Source organism: Ambystoma mexicanum, chromosome 4q (genome assembly GCF_040938575.1).
Source record: "Ambystoma mexicanum isolate Mex_15411 chromosome 4q, UKY_AmexF1_1, whole genome shotgun sequence".
NCBI classification, from domain to species: Eukaryota; Metazoa; Chordata; class Amphibia; order Caudata; family Ambystomatidae; genus Ambystoma; species Ambystoma mexicanum.
This window is the reverse complement of record NC_090928.1, coordinates 435,567,095-435,588,093: the sequence shown is the minus strand read 5'-3', so window position 1 is coordinate 435,588,093 and position 20,999 is coordinate 435,567,095. Positions and strand designations below refer to the sequence as shown.

General features: G+C 35.3%; 3 non-coding genes across 3 annotated transcripts; all 3 read right to left on the bottom strand.

Annotated features, from left to right (window-relative positions):
* Nucleotides 1-11,074: 11,074 nt before the first annotated feature.
* On the bottom strand, nt 11,075-11,146 carry TRNAC-GCA (transfer RNA cysteine (anticodon GCA)). Its single transcript has one exon. It is a non-coding gene; the product is annotated as a tRNA-Cys (tRNA).
* Nucleotides 11,147-13,931: 2,785 nt separating this feature from the next.
* On the bottom strand, nt 13,932-14,003 carry TRNAC-GCA (transfer RNA cysteine (anticodon GCA)). Its single transcript has one exon. It is a non-coding gene; the product is annotated as a tRNA-Cys (tRNA).
* A 6,600-nt stretch (nt 14,004-20,603) lies between these two features.
* On the bottom strand, nt 20,604-20,675 carry TRNAC-GCA (transfer RNA cysteine (anticodon GCA)). The gene has a single exon. It is a non-coding gene; the product is annotated as a tRNA-Cys (tRNA).
* Between the last annotated feature and the right edge of the window lie 324 nt (nt 20,676-20,999).

Sequence of the window (20,999 nt, the reverse complement as noted above, 5' to 3'; positions counted from 1 at the left end):
TTGTGCTAAGAGCATAGTTAAACCCAATTGTTCATTGTTTTGTATATGAAATGATTATATATCTTATTGTTTCTTACAGTGCATTGGGTTGAAAAACATTTAACAGGATCTATTGAAGAGGGTATATGGTTATGAAACAGGGACTTCTTGAACTGCATTCCTACGCTCTACCACTGAGTTAAACCATTGAATGCTGAAAACTGCCCTTTTTTAAAAAGGTGATAGAGTGGGTGACTGTATGGAACTTGTAGAACTAATGACATCAGTGCACTTCTGGTCAGCTGTACAAATTAATACATTTCATTAAGGGCATATTATTGGTTTCCACCACAGTTTTATAACATTCATATGAGCTTCCAATGGACTATTTCAAACTGACAATATCACCAGTAGAACTTGGGTGAATGTAAAACACAGCTTGTATCATACGAAGAAATCCTAAACAGTTTCATGGTGTTTACCCTATGTTTCAGGAGATGATCAGGAGTATTTCAAATGTAGAAATGTGTTGCTCATTACATAAAATGCTAAGATTGTAAATGTTTACTTCAATTTATTTAATTAAAAACATATTTCTACAGGTAAAACGGTTGGACAAAGGGGCACCCAGATTTGAACTAGGGACCTTCTGATTTGCAGTGAAATGCTCTACCCCTGAGTTATACCCCCATTTCTGAAATGTTCACCTTTATTTATTCAGTAATATGTACAAAGTGGAAGCAACATGCAATCACCATCAAAGCAATGCATTTTCAGCCACCAAACCCTCCTTATAAGTATAAGGGGTACAAAAGATGTCCTTTATCTGCCTTGGTAAAATACAGTGAGGTTTCCATTGCAAGAATTCATACATTTCGTATCACATGTAGATCTTGGAACATGGAAAAAAAATCTTTTGTCAAATGCGCAAATTCTGCAAAATGTAACTGCTTCTCTACTGCAATTGGTTGATTTTGTGCTAAGAGCATAGTTAAACCCTAGTGTTCATTGTTTTGTATATGAAATGATGATATATCGTATTGTTTCTTACAGTGCATTGGGTTGAAAAACATTTAACAGAATCTATTGAAGAGGGTATATGGTTATTAAACGGGGACTTCTTGAACTGGATTCCTACGCTCTACCACTGAGTTAAACCCTTGAATGCTGAAAGCTGCCCTTTTTTAAAAAGGTGATAGAGTGGGTGACTGTATGGAACTTGTAGAACTAATGACATCAGTGCACTTCTGGTCAGCTGTACAAATTAATACATTTCATTAAGGGCATATTATTGGTTTCCACCACAGTTTTATAACATTCATATGAGCTTCCAATGGACTATTTCAAACTGATAATATCACCAGTAGAACTTGGGTGTATGTAAAACACAGCTTGTATCATACGAAGAAATCCTAAACAGTTTCATGGTGTTTACCCTATGTTTCAGGAGATGATCAGGAGTATTTCAAATGTAGAACTGTGTTGCTCATTACATAAAATGCTAAGATTGTAAATGTTTACTTCAATTTATTTAATTAAAAACATATTTCTACAGGTAAAACAGTTGGACAAGGGGGCACCCAGATTTGAACTAGTGACCTTTTGATCTGCAGTTAAATGCTCTACTCTGGAGCTATAGCCCCATTTCTGAAATATTCACCTTTATTTATTCAGTAATATGTACAAAGTGGAAGCAACGTGCAATCGCCATCAAAGCAAAGCATTTTCAGCCACCAAACCCTCCTTATAAGTATAAGGGGTACAAAAGATGTCCTTTATCTGCCTTGCTAAAATACAATGAGGTTTCCATTGCAAGAATTCATACATTTTGTATCACATGTAGATCTTGGAACATGGAACAAAAATCTTTTGTCAAATGCACAAATTCTGCAAAATGTAACTGCTTCTCTACAGCAGTTTGTTGATTTTGTGCTAAGAGCATAGTTAAACCCAAGTGTTCATTGTTTTGTATATGAAATGATGATATATCTTATTGTTTCTTACAGTGCATTGGGTTGAAAAACATTTTAACAGGATCTATTGAAGAGGGTATATGGTTATGAAACGGGGACTTCTTGAACTGGATTCCTACGCTCTACCACTGAGTTAAACCCTTGAATGCTGAAAACTGCCCTTTTTTAAAAAGGTGATAGAGTGGGTGACTGTATGGAACTTGTAGAACTAATGACATCAGTGCACTTCTGGTCAGCTGTACAAATTAATACATTTCATTAAGGGCATATTATTGGTTTCCACCACAGTTTTATAACATTCATATGAGCTTCCAATGGACTATTTCAAACTGATAATATCACCAGTAGAACTTGGGTGAATGTAAAACACAGCTTGTATCATACGAAGAAATCCTAAACAGTTTCATAGTGTTTACCCTATGTTTCAGGAGATGATCAGGAGTATTTCAAATGTAGAAATGTGTTGCTCATTACATAAAATGCTAAGATTGTAAATGTTTACTTCAATTTATTTAATTAAAAACATATTTCTACAGGTAAAACAGTTGGACAAGGGGGCACCCAGATTTGAACTAGGGACCTTTTGATCTGCAGTGAAATGCTCTACCCCTGAGCTATACCCCCATTTCTGAAATGTTCACCTTTATTTATTCAGTAATATGTACAAGGTGGAAGCAACATGCAATCACCATCAAAGCAATGCATTTTCAGCCACCAAACCCTCCTTATAAGTATAAGGGGTACAAAAGATGTCCTTTATCTGCCTTGCTAAAATACAATGAGGTTTCCATTGCAAGAATTCATACATTTCGTATCACATGTAGATCTTGGAACATGGAACAAAAATCTTTTGTCAAATGCACAAATTCTGCAAAATGTAACTGCTTCTCTACAGCAGTTTGTTGATTTTGTGCTAAGAGCATAGTTAAACCCAATTGTTCATTGTTTTGTATATGAAATGATGATATATCTTATTGTTTCTTACAGTGCATTGGGTTGAAAAACATTTTAACAGGATCTATGGAAGAGGGTATATGGTTGTTAAACAGGGACTTCTTGAACTGCATTCCTACGCTCTACCACTGAGTTAAACCCTTGAATGCTGAAAACTGCCCTTTTTTAAAAAGGTGATAGAGTGGGTCACTGTATGGAATTTGTAGAACTAATGACATCAGTGCACTTCTGGTCAGCTGTATACATTAATACATTTCATTAAGGGCATACTATTGGTTTCCACCACAGTTTTATAACATTCATATGAGCTTCCAATGGACTATTTCAAACTGATAATATCACCAGTAGAACTTGGGTGAATGTAAAACACAGCTTGTATCATATGAAGAAATCCGAAACAGCTTAATGGTGTTTACCCTATGTTTCAGGTGATGATCAGGAGTATTTCAAATGTAGAAATGTGTTGCTCATTACATAAAATGCTAAGATTGTAAATGTTTACTTCAATTTATTTAATTCAAAACATATTTCTACAGGTAAAACAGTTGGACAAGGGGGCACCCAGATTTGAACTAGCGACCTTTTGATCTGCAGTTAAATGCTCTACTCTGGAGCTATAGCCCCATTTCTGAAATATTCACCTTTATTTATTCAGTAATATGTACAAAGTCGAAGCCACATGCAATCACTATCAAAGCAATGCATTTTCAGCCACCAAACCCTCCTTATAAGTATATGGGGTGCAAAGGATGTCCTTTATCTGCCTTGGTAAAATACAGTGAGGTTTCCATTGCAAGAATTCATACATTTCGTATCACATGTAGATCTTGGAACATGGAAAAAAAATCTTTTGTCAAATGCACAAATTCTTCAAAATGTAACTGCTTCTCTACTGCAGTTTGTTGATTTTGTGCTAAGAGCATAGTTAAACCCTATTGTTCATTGTTTTGTATATGAAATGATTATATATCTTATTGTTTCTTACAGTGCATTGGGTTGAAAAACATTTAACAGGATCTATTGAAGAGGGTATATGGTAATGAAACAGGGACTTCTTGAACTGCATTCCTACGCTCTACCACTGAGTTAAACCATTGAATGATGAAAACTGCCCTTTTTTTAAAAAGGTGATAGAGTGGGTGACTGTATGGAACTTGTAGAACTAATGACATCAGTGCACTTCTGGTCAGCTGTACAAATTAATACATTTCATTAAGGGCATATTATTGGTTTCCACCACAGTTTTATAACATTCATATGAGCTTCCAATGGACTATTTCAAACTGATAATATCACCAGTAGAACTTGGGTGAATGTAAAACACAGCGTGTATCATACGAAGAAATCCTAAACAGTTTCATGGTGTTTACCCTATGTTTCAGGAGATGATCAGGAGTATTTCAAATGTAGAAATGTGTTGCTCATTACATAAAATGCTAAGATTGTAAATGTTTACTTCAATTTATTTAATTAAAAACATATTTCTACAGGTAAAACGGTTGGACAAAGGGGCACCCAGATTTGAACTAGGGACCTTCTGATTTGCAGTGAAATGCTCTACCCCTGAGCTATACCCCCATTTCTGAAATGTTCACCTTTATTTATTCAGTAATATGTACAAAGTGGAAGCAACATGCAATCACCGTCAAAGCAATGCATTTTCAGCCACCAAACCCTCCTTATAAGTATAAGGGGTACAAAAGATGTCCTTTATCTGCCTTGGTAAAATACAGTGAGGTTTCCATTGCAAGAATTCATACATTTCGTATCACATGTAGATCTTGGAACATGGAAAAAAAATCTTTTGTCAAATGCACAAATTCTGCAAAATGTAACTGCTTCTCTACTGCAATTGATTGATTTTGTGCTAAGAGCATAGTTAAACCCAAGTGTTCATTATTTTGTATATGAAATGATGATATATCTTATTGTTTCTTACAGTGCATTGGGTTGAAAAACATTTAACAGGATCTATTGAAGAGGGTATATGGTTATGAAACAGGGACTTCTTGAACTGCATTCCTACCCTCTACCACTGAGTTAAACCCTTGAATGCTGAAAACTGCCCTTTCTTAAAAAGGTGATAGAGTGGGTGACTGTATGGAACTTGTAGAACTAATGACATCAGTGCACTTCTGGTCAGCTGTACAAATTAATACATTTCATTAAGGGCATATTATTGGTTTCCACCACAGTTTTATAACATTCATATGAGCTTCCAATGGACTATTTCAAACTGATAATATCACCAGTAGAACTTGGGTGAATGTAAAACACAGCGTGTATCATACGAAGAAATCCTAAACAGTTTCATGGTGTTTACCCTATGTTTCAGGAGATGATCAGGAGTATTTCAAATGTAGAAATGTGTTGCTCATTACATAAAATGCTAAGATTGTAAATGTTTACTTCAATTTATTTAATTAAAAACATATTTCTACAGGTAAAACGGTTGGACAAAGGGGCACCCAGATTTGAACTAGGGACCTTCTGATTTGCAGTGAAATGCTCTACCCCTGAGCTATACCCCCATTTCTGAAATGTTCACCTTTATTTATTCAGTAATATGTACAAAGTGGAAGCAACATGCAATCACCGTCAAAGCAATGCATTTTCAGCCACCAAACCCTCCTTATAAGTATAAGGGGTAAAAAAGATGTCCTTTATCTGCCTTGGTAAAATACAGTGAGGTTTCCATTGCAAGAATTCATACATTTCGTATCACATGTAGATCTTGGAACATGGAAAAAAAATCTTTTGTCAAATGCACAAATTCTGCAAAATGTAACTGCTTCTCTACTGCAATTGGTTGATTTTGTGCTAAGAGCATAGTTAAACCCAAGTGTTCATTATTTTGTATATGAAATGATGATATATCTTATTGTTTCTTACAGTGCATTGGGTTGAAAAACATTTAACAGGATCTATTGAAGAGGGTATATGGTTATGAAACAGGGACTTCTTGAACTGCATTCCTACCCTCTACCACTGAGTTAAACCCTTGAATGCTGAAAACTGCCCTTTCTTAAAAAGGTGATAGAGTGGGTGACTGTATGGAACTTGTAGAACTAATGACATCAGTGCACTTCTGGTCAGCTGTACAAATTAATACATTTCATTAAGGGCATATTATTGGTTTCCACCACAGTTTTATAACATTCATATGAGCTTCCAATGGACTATTTCAAACTGATAATATCACCAGTAGAACTTGGGTGAATGTAAAACACAGCTTGTATCATATGAAGAAAACCTAAACAGTTTCATGGTGTTTACCCTATGTTTCAGGAGTTGATCAGGAGTATTTCTAATGTAGAAATGTGTTGCTCATTACCTAAAATGCTAAGATTGTAAATGTTTTCTTCAATTTATTTAATTAAAAAAATATTTCTACAGGTAAAACAGTTGAACAAGGGGGCACCCCGATTTGAACTAGGGACCTCTTGATCTGCAGTCAAATGCTCTACCACTGAGCTATACCCCCAGTTCTGAAAAGTTCACCTTTATTAATTCAGTAATATGTACAAAGTGCAAGCAACATGCAATCACCATCAAAGCAATGCATTTTCAGCCACCAAACCCTCCTTATAAGTATATGGGGTGCGAAGGATGTCCTTTATCTGCCTTGGTAAAATACAGTAAGGTTTCCATTGCAAGAATTCATACATTTCGTATCACATGTAGATCTTGGAACATGGAAAAAAAATCTTTTGTCAAATGCACAAATTCTGAAAAATGTAACTGCTTCTCTACTGCAGTTTGTTGATTTTGTGCTAAGAGCATAGTTAAACCCAATTGTTCATTGTTTTGTATATGAAATGATTATATATCTTATTGTTTCTTACAGTGCATTGGGTTGAAAAACATTTAACAGGATCTATTGAAGAGGGTATATGGTTATGAAACAGGGACTTCTTGAACTACACTCCTACGCTCTACCACTGACATAAACCCTTGAATGTTGAAAACTGCCCTTTTTTAAAAAGGTGATAGAGTGGGTGACTCTATGGAACTTGTAGGACTAATGGCATCAGTGCACTTCTGGTCAGCTGTACAAATTAATACATTTCATTAAGGGCATATTATTGGTTTCCACCACAGTTTTATAACATTCATAAGAGCTTCCAATGGACTATTTCAAACTGATCATATCACCAGTAGAACTTGGGTGAATGTAAAACACAGCTTGTATCATATGAAGAAATCCTAAACAGCTTAATGGTGTTTACCCTATGTTTCAGGTGATGATCAGGAGTATTTGAAATGTAGAAATGTGTTGCTCATTACATAAAATGCTAAGATTGTAAATGTTTACTTCAATTTATTTAATTAAAAACATATTTCTACAGGTAAAACAGTTGGACGAGGGGGCACCCAGATTTGAACTAGTGACCTTTTGATCTCGCAGTGAAATGCTCTACTCCGGAGCTATACCCCCATTTCTGAAATGTTCACCTTTATTTATTCAGTAATATGTACAAAGTGGAAGCAACATGCAATCACCATCAAAGCAAAGCATTTTCAGCCACCAAACACACCTTATAAGTATATGGGGTGCGAAGGATGTCCTTTATGTGCCTTGGTAAAATACAGTGAGGTTTCCATTGCAAGAATTCATACATTTCGTATCACATGTAGATCTTGGAACATGGAAAAAAAATCTTTTGTCAAATGCACAACTTCTGCAAAATGCAACTGCTTCTCTACTGCAGTTTGTTGATTTTGTGCTAAAAGCATAGTTAAACCCAATTGTTCATTGTTTTGTATATGAAATGATGATATATCTTATTGTTTCTATTGTATCTTACAGTGCATTGGGTTGAAAAACATTTTAACAGGATCTATTGAAGAGGGTATATGGTTATGAAACGGGGACTTCTTGAACTGTATTCCTACGCTCTACCACTGAGTTAAACTGCCCTTTTTTAAAAAGGTGATAGAGTGGGTGACTGTATGGAACTTGTAGAACTAATGACATCAGTGCACTTCTGGTCAGCTGTACAAATTAATACATTTCATTAAGGGCATATTATTGGTTTCCACCACAGTTTTATAACATTCATATGAGCTTCCAATGGACTATTTCAAACTGATAATATCACCAGTAGAACTTGGGTGAATGTAAAACACAGCTTGTATCATATGAAGAAATCCTAATCAGTTTCATGGTGTTTACCCTATGTTTCAGGAGATGATCAGGAGTATTTCAAATGTAGAAATGTGTTGCTCATTACATAAAATGCTAAGATTGTAAATGTTTTCTTCAATTTATTTAATTAAAAACATATTTCTACAGGTAAAACAGTTGGACAAGGGGGCACCCAGATTTGAACTAGGGACCTTTTCATCTGCAGTGAAATGCTCTACCCCTGAGCTATAACATCATTTCTGAAATGTTCACCTTTATTTATTCAGTAATATGTACAAAGTGGAAGCAACATGCAATCCCCATCAAAGCAAAGCATTTTCAGCCACCAAACCCTCGTTATAAGTATATGGGGTGCGAAGGATGTCCTTTATCTGCCTTGGTAAAATACAGTGAGGTTTCCATTGCAAGAATTCATATATTTCGTATCACATGCAGATCTTGGAACATGGAAAAAAAATCTTTTGTCAAATGCACAAATTCTGCAAAATGTAACTGCGTCTCTACTGCAGTTTGTTGATTTTGTGCTAAGAGCATAGTTAAACCCAATTGTTCATTCTTTTGTATATGAAATGATGATATATTTTATTGTTTCTTACAGTGCATTGGGTTGAAAAACATTTTAACAGGATCTATTGAAGAGGGTACATGGTTATGAAACGGGGACTTCTTGAACTGCATTCCTACGCTCTACCACTGAGTTAAACCCTTGAATGCTGAAAACTGCCCTTTTTTAAAAAGGTGATAGAGTGGGGGACTGTATGGAACTTGTAGAACTAACGACATCAGTGTACTTCTGGTCAGCTGTACAAATTAATACATTTCATTAAGGGCATATTATTGGTTTCCACCACAGTTTTATAACATTCATATGAGCTTCCAATGGACTATTTCAAACTGATAATATCACCAGTAGAACTTGGGTGAATGTAAAACACAGCTTGTATCATACAAAGAAATCCTACACAGTTTCATGGTGTTTACCCTATGTTTCAGGAGATGATCAGGAGTATTTCAAATGTAGAAATGTGTTGCTCATTACATAAAATGCTAAGATTGTAAATGTTTTCTTCAATTTATTTAATTAAAAACATATTTCTACAGGTAAAACAGTTGGACAAGGGGGCACCCAGATTTGAACAAAGGACCTCTTGATCTGCAGTCAAATGCTCTACCACTGAGCTATACCTCCATTACTAAATAAATCCCCCTTTATTAATTCAGTAATATGTACAAAGTGCAAGCAACATGCAATCACCATCAAATCAATGCATTTTCAGCCACCAAACCCTCCTATAAGTATAAGGGGTACAAAGGATGGCCTTTATCTGCCTTGGTAAAATACAGTGAGGTTTCCATTGCAAGAATTCATACATTTCGTATCACATGTAGATCTTGGAACATGGAAAAAAAATCTTTTGCCAAATGCACAAATTCTGCAAAATGTAACTGCTTCTCTACTAGAGTTTGTTGATTTTGTGCTAAGAGCATAGTTAAACCCAATTGTTCATTGTTTTGTATATGAAATGATGATATATCCTATTGTTTCTTACAGTGCATTGGGTTAAAAAACATTTTAACAGGAGCTATTGAAGAGGGTATATGGTTATGAAACAGGGACTTCTTGAACTACACTCCTACGCTCTACCACTGACATAAACCCTTGAATGTTGAAAACTGCCCTTTTTAAAAAAGGTGATAGAGTGGGTGACTCTATGGAACTTGTAGAACTAATGACATCAGTGCACTTCTGGTCAGCTGTACAAATTAATACATTTCATTAAGGGCATATTATTGGTTTCCACCACAGTTTTATAACATTCATATGAGCTTCCAATGGACTATTTCAAACTGATCATATCACCAGTAGAACTTGGGTAAATGTAAAACACAGCTTGTATCATATGAAGAAATCCTAAACAGCTTAATGGTGTTTACCCTATGTTTCAGGTGATGATCAGGAGTATTTCAAATGTAGAAATGTGTTGCTCATTACATAAAATGCTAAGATTGTAAATGTTTACTTCAATTTATTTAATTAAAAACATATTTCTACAGGTAAAACAGTTGAACAAGGGGGCACCCAGAACTAGGGACCTCTTGATCAGCAGTGAAATACCCTACCACTGAGCTATACCCCCAGTTCTGAAAATGTCCCCTTTTTAATTCAGTAATATGTACAAAGTGCAAGCAACATGCAATCACCATCAAAGCAATGCATTTTCAGCCACCAAACCCTACTTATAAGTATAAGGGGTACAAAAGATGTCCTTAATCTGCCTTGGTAAAATACAGTGAGGTTTCCATTGCAAGAATTCATACATTTCGTATCCCATGTAGATCTTGGAACATGGAAAAAAAACTTTTGTCAAATGCACACATTCTGCAAAACGTAACTGTTTCTCTACTGCATTTTGTTGATTTTGTGCTAAGAGCATAGTTAAACCCAATTGTTCATTCTTTTGTATATGAAATGATGATATATCTATTGTTTCTTACAGTGCATTGGGTTAAAAAATACATTTTAACAGGATCTATTGAAAAGGGTATATGGTTATGAAACAGGAACTTCTTGAAAAGCACTCCTACGCTCTACCACTGACATAAACCCTTGAATGCTGAAAACTGCCCTTTTTTAAAAAGGTGATAGAGTGAGTGACTGTATGGAACTTGTAGAACTAATGACATCAGTGCACTTCTGGTCAGCTGTACAAATTAATACATTTCATTAAGGGCATATTATTGGTTTCCACCACAGTTTTATAGCATTCATATGAGCTTCCAATGGACTATTGCAAACTGATAATATCACCAGTAGAACTTGGGAGAATGTAAAACACAGCTTGTATCATACTAAGAAATCCTAAACAGTTTCATGGTGTTTACCCTATGTTTCAGGAGATGATCAGGAGTATTTCAAATGTAGAAATGTGTTGCTCATTACATAAAATGCTAAGATTGTAAATGTTTTCTTCAATTTATTTAATTAAAAAAACATTTCTACAGGTAAAACAGTTGGACAAGGGGGCACCCAGATTTGAACTAGGGACCTCTTGATTTGCTGTCAAATGCTCTACCACTGAGCTATACCCCCAGTTCTTAAATGTTCACCTTTATTAATTCAGTGATATGTACAAAGTTCAAGCAACATGCAATCACCATCAAAGCAATGCATTTTCAGCCACCAAACCCTCCTTATAAGTATATGGGGTGCGAAGGATGTCCTTTATCTGCCTTGGTAAAATACAGTGAGGTTTCCATTGCAAGAATTCATATATTTCGTATCACATGCAGATCTTGGAACATGGAAAAAAAATCTTTTGTCAAATGCACAAATTCTGCAAAATGTAACTGCGTCTCTACTGCAGTTTGTTGATTTTGTGCTAAGAGCATAGTTAAACCCAATTGTTCATTCTTTTGTATATGAAATGATGATATATTTTATTGTTTCTTACAGTGCATTGGGTTGAAAAACATTTTAACAGGATCTATTGAAGAGGGTACATGGTTATGAAACGGGGACTTCTTGAACTGCATTCCTACGCTCTACCACTGAGTTAAACCCTTGAATGCTGAAAACTGCCCTTTTTTAAAAAGGTGATAGAGTGGGGGACTGTATGGAACTTGTAGAACTAACGACATCAGTGCACTTCTGGTCAGCTGTACAAATTAATACATTTCATTAAGGGCATATTATTGGTTTCCACCACAGTTTTATAACATTCATATGAGCTTCCAATGGACTATTTCAAACTGATAATATCACCAGTAGAACTTGGGTGAATGTAAAACACAGCTTGTATCATACAAAGAAATCCTACACAGTTTCATGGTGTTTACCCTATGTTTCAGGAGATGATCAGGAGTATTTCAAATGTAGAAATGTGTTGCTCATTACATAAAATGCTAAGATTGTAAATGTTTTCTTCAATTTATTTAATTAAAAACATATTTCTACAGGTAAGACAGTTGGACAAGGGGGCACCCAGATTTGAACAAGAGACCTCTTGATCTGCAGTCAAATGCTCTACCACTGAGCTATACCTCCATTACTAAAAAAATCCCCCTTTATTAATTCAGTAATATGTACAAAGTGCAAGCAACATGCAATCACCATCAAATCAATGCATTTTCAGCCACCAAACCCTCCTATAAGTATAAGGGGTACAAAGGATGGCCTTTATCTGCCTTGGTAAAATACAGTGAGGTTTCCATTGCAAGAATTCATACATTTCGTATCACATGTAGATCTTGGAACATGGAAAAAAAATCTTTTGCCAAATGCACAAATTCTGCAAAATGTAACTGCTTCTCTACTAGAGTTTGTTGATTTTGTGCTAAGAGCATAGTTAAACCCAATTGTTCATTGTTTTGTATATGAAATGATGATATATCCTATTGTTTCTTACAGTGCATTGGGTTAAAAAACATTTTAACAGGAGCTATTGAAGAGGGTATATGGTTATGAAACAGGGACTTCTTGAACTACACTCCTACGCTCTACCACTGACATAAACCCTTGAATGTTGAAAACTGCCCTTTTTAAAAAAGGTGATAGAGTGGGTGACTCTATGGAACTTGTAGAACTAATGACATCAGTGCACTTCTGGTCAGCTGTACAAATTAATACATTTCATTAAGGGCATATTATTGGTTTCCACCACAGTTTTATAACATTCATATGAGCTTCCAATGGACTATTTCAAACTGATCATATCACCAGTAGAACTTGGGTGAATCTAAAACACAGCTTGTATCATATGAAGAAATCCTAAACAGCTTAATGGTGTTTACCCTATGTTTCAGGTGATGATCAGGAGTATTTCAAATGTAGAAATGTGTTGCTCATTACATAAAATGCTAAGATTGTAAATGTTTACTTCAATTTATTTAATTAAAAACATATTTCTACAGGTAAAACAGTTGAACAAGGGGGCACCCAGAACTAGGGACCTCTTGATCAGCAGTGAAATACCCTACCACTGAGCTATACCCCCAGTTCTGAAAATGTCCCCTTTATTAATTCAGTAATATGTACAAAGTGCAAGCAACATGCAATCACCATCAAAGCAATGCATTTTCAGCCACCAAACCCTACTTATAAGTATAAGGGGTACAAAAGATGTCCTTAATCTGCCTTGGTAAAATACAGTGAGGTTTCCATTGCAAGAATTCATACATTTCGTATCCCATGTAGATCTTGGAACATGGAAAAAAAACTTTTGTCAAATGCACAAATTCTGCAAAACGTAACTGTTTCTCTACTGCATTTTGTTGATTTTGTGCTAAGAGCATAGTTAAACCCAATTGTTCATTCTTTTGTATATGAAATGATGATATATCTATTGTTTCTTACAGTGCATTGGGTTAAAAAATACATTTTAACAGGATCTATTGAAAAGGGTATATGGTTATGAAACAGGAACTTCTTGAAAAGCACTCCTACGCTCTACCACTGACATAAACCCTTGAATGCTGAAAACTGCCCTTTTTTAAAAAGGTGATAGAGTGAGTGACTGTATGGAACTTGTAGAACTAATGACATCAGTGCACTTCTGGTCAGCTGTACAAATTAATACATTTCATTAAGGGCATATTATTGGTTTCCACCACAGTTTTATAGCATTCATATGAGCTTCCAATGGACTATTTCAAACTGATAATATCACCAGTAGAACTTGGGAGAATGTAAAACACAGCTTGTATCATACTAAGAAATCCTAAACAGTTTCATGGTGTTTACCCTATGTTTCAGGAGATGATCAGGAGTATTTCAAATGTAGAAATGTGTTGCTCATTACATAAAATGCTAAGATTGTAAATGTTTTCTTCAATTTATTTAATTAAAAAAACATTTCTACAGGTAAAACAGTTGGACAAGGGGGCACCCAGATTTGAACTAGGGACCTCTTGATTTGCTGTCAAATGCTCTACCACTGAGCTATACCCCCAGTTCTTAAATGTTCACCTTTATTAATTCAGTGATATGTACAAAGTTCAAGCAACATGCAATCACCATCAAAGCAATGCATTTTCAGCCACCAAACCCTCCTTATAAGTATATGGGGTGCGAAGGATGTCCTTTATCTGCCTTGGTAAAATACAGTGAGGTTTCCATTGCAAGAATTCATACATTTCGTATCACATGTAGATCTTGGAACATGGAAAAAAAACTTTTGTCAAATGCACAAATTCTGCAAAACGTAACTGTTTCTCTACTGCATTTTGTTGATTTTGTGCTAAGAGCATAGGTAAACCCAATTGTTCATTGTTTTGTATATGAAATGATGATATATCTTATTGTTTCTTACAGTGCATTGGGTTGAAAAACATTTTAACAGGATCAATTGAAGAGGGTATATGGTTATGAAACGGGGACTTCTTGAACTGCATTCCTACGCTCTACCACTGAGTTAAACCCTTGAATGCTGAAAACTGGCCTTTTTTAAAAAGGTGATAGAGTGGGTGACTCTATGGAACTTGTAGAACTAATGACATCAGTGCACTTCTGGTCAGCTGTACAAATTAATACATTTCATTAAGGGCATATTATTGGTTTCCACCACAGTTTTATAACATTCATATGAGCTTCCAATGGACTATTTCAAACTGATAATATCACCAGTAGAACTTGGGTGAATGTAAAACACAGCTTGTATCATATGAAGAAATCCTAAACAGTTTCATGGTGTTTACCCTATGTTTCAGGAGATGATCAGGAGTATTTCAAATGTAGAAATGTGTTGCTCATTGCATAAAATGCTAAGATTGTAAAAGTTTTCTTCCATTTATTTAATTAAAAAAATATTTCTACAGGTAAAACAGTTGGACAAGGGGGCACCCAGATTTGAACTAGGGACCTTTTGATCTGCAGTGAAATGCTCTACCCCTGAGCGATACCCCCATTTCTGAAATGTTCACCTTTATTTATTCAGTAATATGCACAAAGTGGAAGCAACATGCAATCACCATCAAAGCAAAGCATTTTCAGCCACCAAACCCTCCTTATAAGTATATGGGGTGTGAAGGATGTCCTTTATCTGCCTTGGTAAAATACAGTGAGGTTTCCATTGCAAGAATTCATACATTTCGTATCACATGTAGATCTTGGAACATGGAAAAAAAATCTTTTGTCAAATGCACATATTCTGCAAAATGTAACTGCTTCTCTACTGCAGTTTGTTGATTTTGTGCTAAGAGCATAGATAAACCCAATTGTTCATTGTTTTGTATATGAAATGATGATATATCCTATTGTTTCTTACAGTGCATTGGGTTGAAAAACATTTTAGCAGGATCTATTGAAGAGGGTATATGGTTATGAAACAGGGACGTCTTGAACTACACTCCTACGCTCTACCACTGACATAAACCCTTGAATTTTGAATACTGCCGTTTTTTAAAAAGGTGATAGAGTGGGTGACTCTATGGAACTTGTAGAACTAATGACATCAGTGCACTTCTGGTCAGCTGTACAAATTAATACATTTCATTAAGGGCATATCATTGGTTTCCACCACAGTTTTATAACATTCATAAGAGCTTCCAATGGACTATTTCAAACTGATCATATCACCAGTAGAACTTGGGTGAATGTAAAACACAGCTTGTATCATATGAAGAAATCCTAAACAGCTTAATGGTGTTTACCCTATGTTTCAGGTGATGATCAGGAGTATTTCAAATGTAGAAATGTGTTGCTCATTACATAAAATGCTAAGATTGTAAATGTTTACTTCAATTTATTTAATTAAACACACATTTCTACAGGTAAAAAAGTTGGACAAGTGGGCACCCAGATTTGAACTAGGGACCTTTTGATCTGCAGTGAAATGCTCTACCCCTGAGCTATACCCCCATTTCTGAAATGTTCACCTTTATTTATTCAGTAATATGTAAAAAGTGGAAGCAACATGCAATCACCATCAAAGCAAAGCATTTTCAGCCACCAAACCCTCCTTATAAGTATATGGGGTGCGAAGGATGTCCTTTATGTGCCTTGGTAAAATACAGTGAGGTTTCCATTGCAAGAATTCATACATTTCGTATCACATGTAGATCTTGGAACATGGAACAAAAATCTTTTGTCAAATGCACAAATTCTGCAAAATGTAACTGCTTCTCTACTGCAGTTTGTTGATTTTGTGCTAAGAGCATAGTTAAACCCAATTGTTCATTGTTTTGTATATGAAATGATGATATATCTTATTGTTTCTTACAGTGCATTGGGTTGAAAAACATTTTAACAGGATCTATTGAAGAGGGTATATGGTTATTAAACAGGGACTTCTTGAACTGCATTCCTACGCTCTACCACTGAGTTAAACCCTTGAATGCTGAAAACTGCCCTTTTTTAAAAAGGTGATAGAGTGGGTGACTGTATGGAACTTGTAGAACTAATGACATCAGTGCACTTCTGGTCAGCTGTATAAATTAATACATTTCATTAAGGGCATATTATTGGTTTCCGCCACAGTTTTATAACATTCATAAGAGCTTCCAATGGACTATTTCAAACTGATCATATCACCAGTAGAACTTGGGTGAATGTAAAACACAGCTTGTATCATACAAAGAAATCCTAAACAGCGTAATGGTGTTTACCCTATGTTCCAGGTGATGATCAGGAATATTTCAAATGTAGAAATGTGTTGCTCATTACATAAAATGCTAAGATTGTAAATGTTTACTTCAATTTATTTAATTAAAAACATATTTCTAGAGCTAAAACAGTTGGACAAGGGGGCACCCAGATATGAACTAGGAACCTTTTGATCTGCAGTGAAATGCTCTACCCCTGAGCTATATACCCCCATTTCTGAAACATTCACCTTTATTTATTCAGTAATATGTACAAAGTGGACGCAACATGCAATCACCATCAAAGCAAAGCATTTTCAGCCACCAAACCCTCATTATAAGTATATGGGGTGCGAAGGATGTCCTTTATGTGCCTTGGTAAAATACAGTGAGGTTTCCATTGCAAGAATTCATACATTTCGTATCACATGTAGATCTTGGAACATGGAAAAAAAATCTTTTGTCAAATGCACAAATTCTGCAAAATGCAACTGCTTCTCTACTGCAGTTTGTTGATTTTGTGCTAAGAGCATAGTTAAACCCAATTGTTCATTGTTTTATATATGAAATGATGATATATCCTATTGTTTCTTAGAGTGCATTGGGTTGAAAAACATTTTAACAGGATCTATTGAAGAGGGTATATGGTTATGAAACAGGGACTTCTTGAAAAGCACTCCTACGCTCTACCACTGACATAAACCCTTGAATGCTGAAAACTGCCCTTTTTTAAAAAAGTGATAGAGTGGGTGACTGTATGGAACCTGTAGAACTAATGACATCAGTGCACTTCTGGTCAGCTGTACAAATTAATACATTTCATTAAGGGCATATTATTGGTTTCCACCACAGTTTTATAACATTCATATGAGCTTCCAATGGACTATTTCAAACTGATAATATCACCAGTAGAACTTGGGTGAATGTAAAACACAGCTTGTATCATACGAAGAAATCCTAAACAGTTTCATGTTGTTTACCTAATGTTTCAGGAGATGATCTGGAGTATTTCAAATGTAGAAATGTGTTGCTCATTTCATAAAATGCTAAGATTGTAAATGTTTACTTCAATTTATTTAATTAAAAACATATTTCTACAGGTAAAACAGTTGGACAAGGGGGCACCCAGATTTGAATTAGGGACCTTTTGATCTGCAGTGAAATGCTCTACGTCTGAGCTATACCCCCATTTCTGAAATGTTCACCTTTATTTATTCAGTAATATGTACAAAGTGGAAGCAACATGCAATCACCATCAAAGCAATGCATTTTCAGCCACCAAACCCTCCTTATAAGTATAAGGGGTACAAAAGATGTCCTTTATCTGCCTTGGTAAAATACAATGAGGTTTCCATTGCAAGAATTCCTACATTTCGTATCACATGTAGATCTTGGAACATGGAACAAAAATCTTTTGTCAAATGCACAAATTCTGCAAAATGTAACTGCTTCTCTACTGCAGTTTGTTGATTTTGTGCTAAGAGCATAGTTAAACCCAATTGTTCATTGTTTTGTATATGAAATGATTATATATCTTATTGTTTCTTACAGTGCATTGGGTTGAAAAACATTTAACAGGATCTATTGAAGAGGGTATATGGTTATGAAACAGGGACTTCTTGAACTGCATTCCTACGGTCTACCACTGAGTTAAACCCTTGAATGCTGAAAACTGCCCTTTTTTAAAAAGGTGATAGAGTGGGTCACTGTATGGAACTTGTAGAACTAATGACATCAGTGCACTTCTGGTCAGCTGTATAAATTAATACATTTCATTAAGGGCATATTATTGGTTTCCACCACAGTTTTATAACATTCATATGAGCTTCCAATGGACTATTTCAAACTGATAATATCACCAGTAGAACGTGGGTGAATGTAAAACACAGCTTGTATCATATGAAGAAATCCTAAACAGCTTAATGGTGTTTACCCTATGTTTCAGGTGATGATCAGGAGTATTTCAAATGTAGAAATGTGTTGCTCATTACATAAAATGCTAAGATTGTAAATGTTTACTTCAATTTATTTAATTAAAACATTTTTCTACAGGTAAAACAGTTGGACAAGGGGGCACCCAGATTTGAACTAGTGACCTTTTGATCTGCAGTTAAATGCTCTACTCTGGAGCTATAGCCCCATTTCTGAAACATTCACCTTTATTTATTCAGTAATATGTACAAAGTGGAAGCAGCATGCAATCACCATCAAAGCAATGCATTTTCAGCCACCAAACCCTCCTTATAAGTATATGGGGTGCAAAGGATGTCCTTTATCTGCCTTGGTAAAATACAGTGAGGTTTCCATTGCAAGAATTCATACATTTCGTATCACATGTAGATCTTGGAACATGGAAAAAAAATCTTTTGTCAAATGCACAAATTCTGCAAAATGTAACTGCTTCTCTACTGCAGTTTGTTGATTTTGTGCTAAGAGCATAGTTAAACCCAATTGTTCATTGTTTTGTATATGAAATGATTATATATCTTATTGTTTCTTACAGTGCATTGGGTTGAAAAACATTTAACAGGATCTATTGAAGAGGGTATATGGTTATGAAACAGGGACTTCTTGAACTGCATTCCTACGCTCTACCACTGAGTTAAACCATTGAATGCTGAAAACTGCCCTTTTTTAAAAAGGTGATAGAGTGGGTGACTGTATGGAACTTGTAGAACTAATGACATCAGTGCACTTCTGGTCAGCTGTACAAATTAATACATTTCATTAAGGGCATATTATTGGTTTCCACCACAGTTTTATAACATTCATATGAGCTTCCAATGGACTATTTCAAACTGATAATATCACCAGTAGAACTTGGGTGAATGTAAAACACAGCTTGTATCATACGAAGAAATCCTAAACAGTTTCATGGTGTTTACCCTATGTTTCAGGAGATGATCAGGTGTATTTCAAATGTAGAAATGTGTTGCTCATTACATAAAATGCTAAGATTGTAAATGTTTACTTCAATTTATTTAATTAAAAACATATTTCTACAGGTAAAACGGTTGGACAAAGGGGCACCCAGATTTGAACTAGGGACCTTCTGATTTGCAGTGAAATGCTCTACCCCTGAGCTATACCCCCATTTCTGAAATGTTCACCTTTATTTATTCAGTAATATGTACAAAGTGGAAGCAACATGCAATCACCATCAAAGCAATGCATTTTCAGCCACCAAACCCTCCTTATAAGAATAAGGGGTACAAAAGATGTCCTTTATCTGCCTTGGTAAAATACAGTGAGGTTTCCATTGCAAGAATTCATACATTTCGTATCACATGTAGATCTTGGAACATGGAAAAAAAATCTTTGTCAAATGCATAAATTCTGCAAAATGTAACTGCTTCTCTACTGCAGTTTGTTGATTTTGTGCTAAGAGCATAGTCAAACCCAATTGTTCATTGTTTTGTATATGAAATGATGATATATCTTATTGTTTCTTACAGTGCATTGGGTTGAAAAACATTTTAACAGGATCTATTGAAGAGGGTATATGGTTATGAAACAGGGACTTCTTGAACTGCATTCCTACGCTCTACCACTGAGTTAAACCCTTGAATGCTGAAAACTGCCCTTTTTTTAAATAGGTGATAGAGTGGGTGACTGTATGGAACTTGTAGAACTAATGAAATCAGTGCACTTCTGGTCAGCTGTACAAATGAATACATTTCATTAAGGGCATATTATTGGTTTCCACCACAGTTTTATAACATTGATATGAGCTTCCAATGGACTATTTCAAACTGATAATATCACCAGTAGAACTTGGGTGAATGTAAAACACAGCTTGTATCATATGAAGAAATCCTAAACAGTTTCATGGTGTTTACCCTATATTTCAGGAGATGATCAGGAGTATTTCAAATGTAGAAATGTGTTGCTCATTACATAAAATTCTAAGATTGTAAATGTTTTATTCAATTTATTTAAAAAAATATTTCTACAGGTAAAACAGCTGAACAAGGGGGCACCCAGATTTGAACTAGGGACCTCTTGATCTGCAGTCAAATGCTCTACCACTGAGCGATACCCCCAGTTCTGAAAAGTTCACCTTTATTAATTCAGTAATATGTACAAAGTGCAAGCAACATGCAATCACCATCAAAGCAATGCATTTTTAGCCACCAAACCCTCCTTATAAGAATAAGGGGTACAAAAGATGTCCTTTATCTGCCCTGGTAAAATACAGTGAGGTTTCCATTGAGAGAATTCATACATTTCGTATCACATGTAGATCTTGGAACATGGAAAAAAAATCTTTGTCAAATGCACAAATTCTGCAAAATGTAACTGCTTCTCTACTGCAGTTTGTTGATTTTGTGCTAAGAGCATAGTCAAACCCAATTGTTCATTGTTTT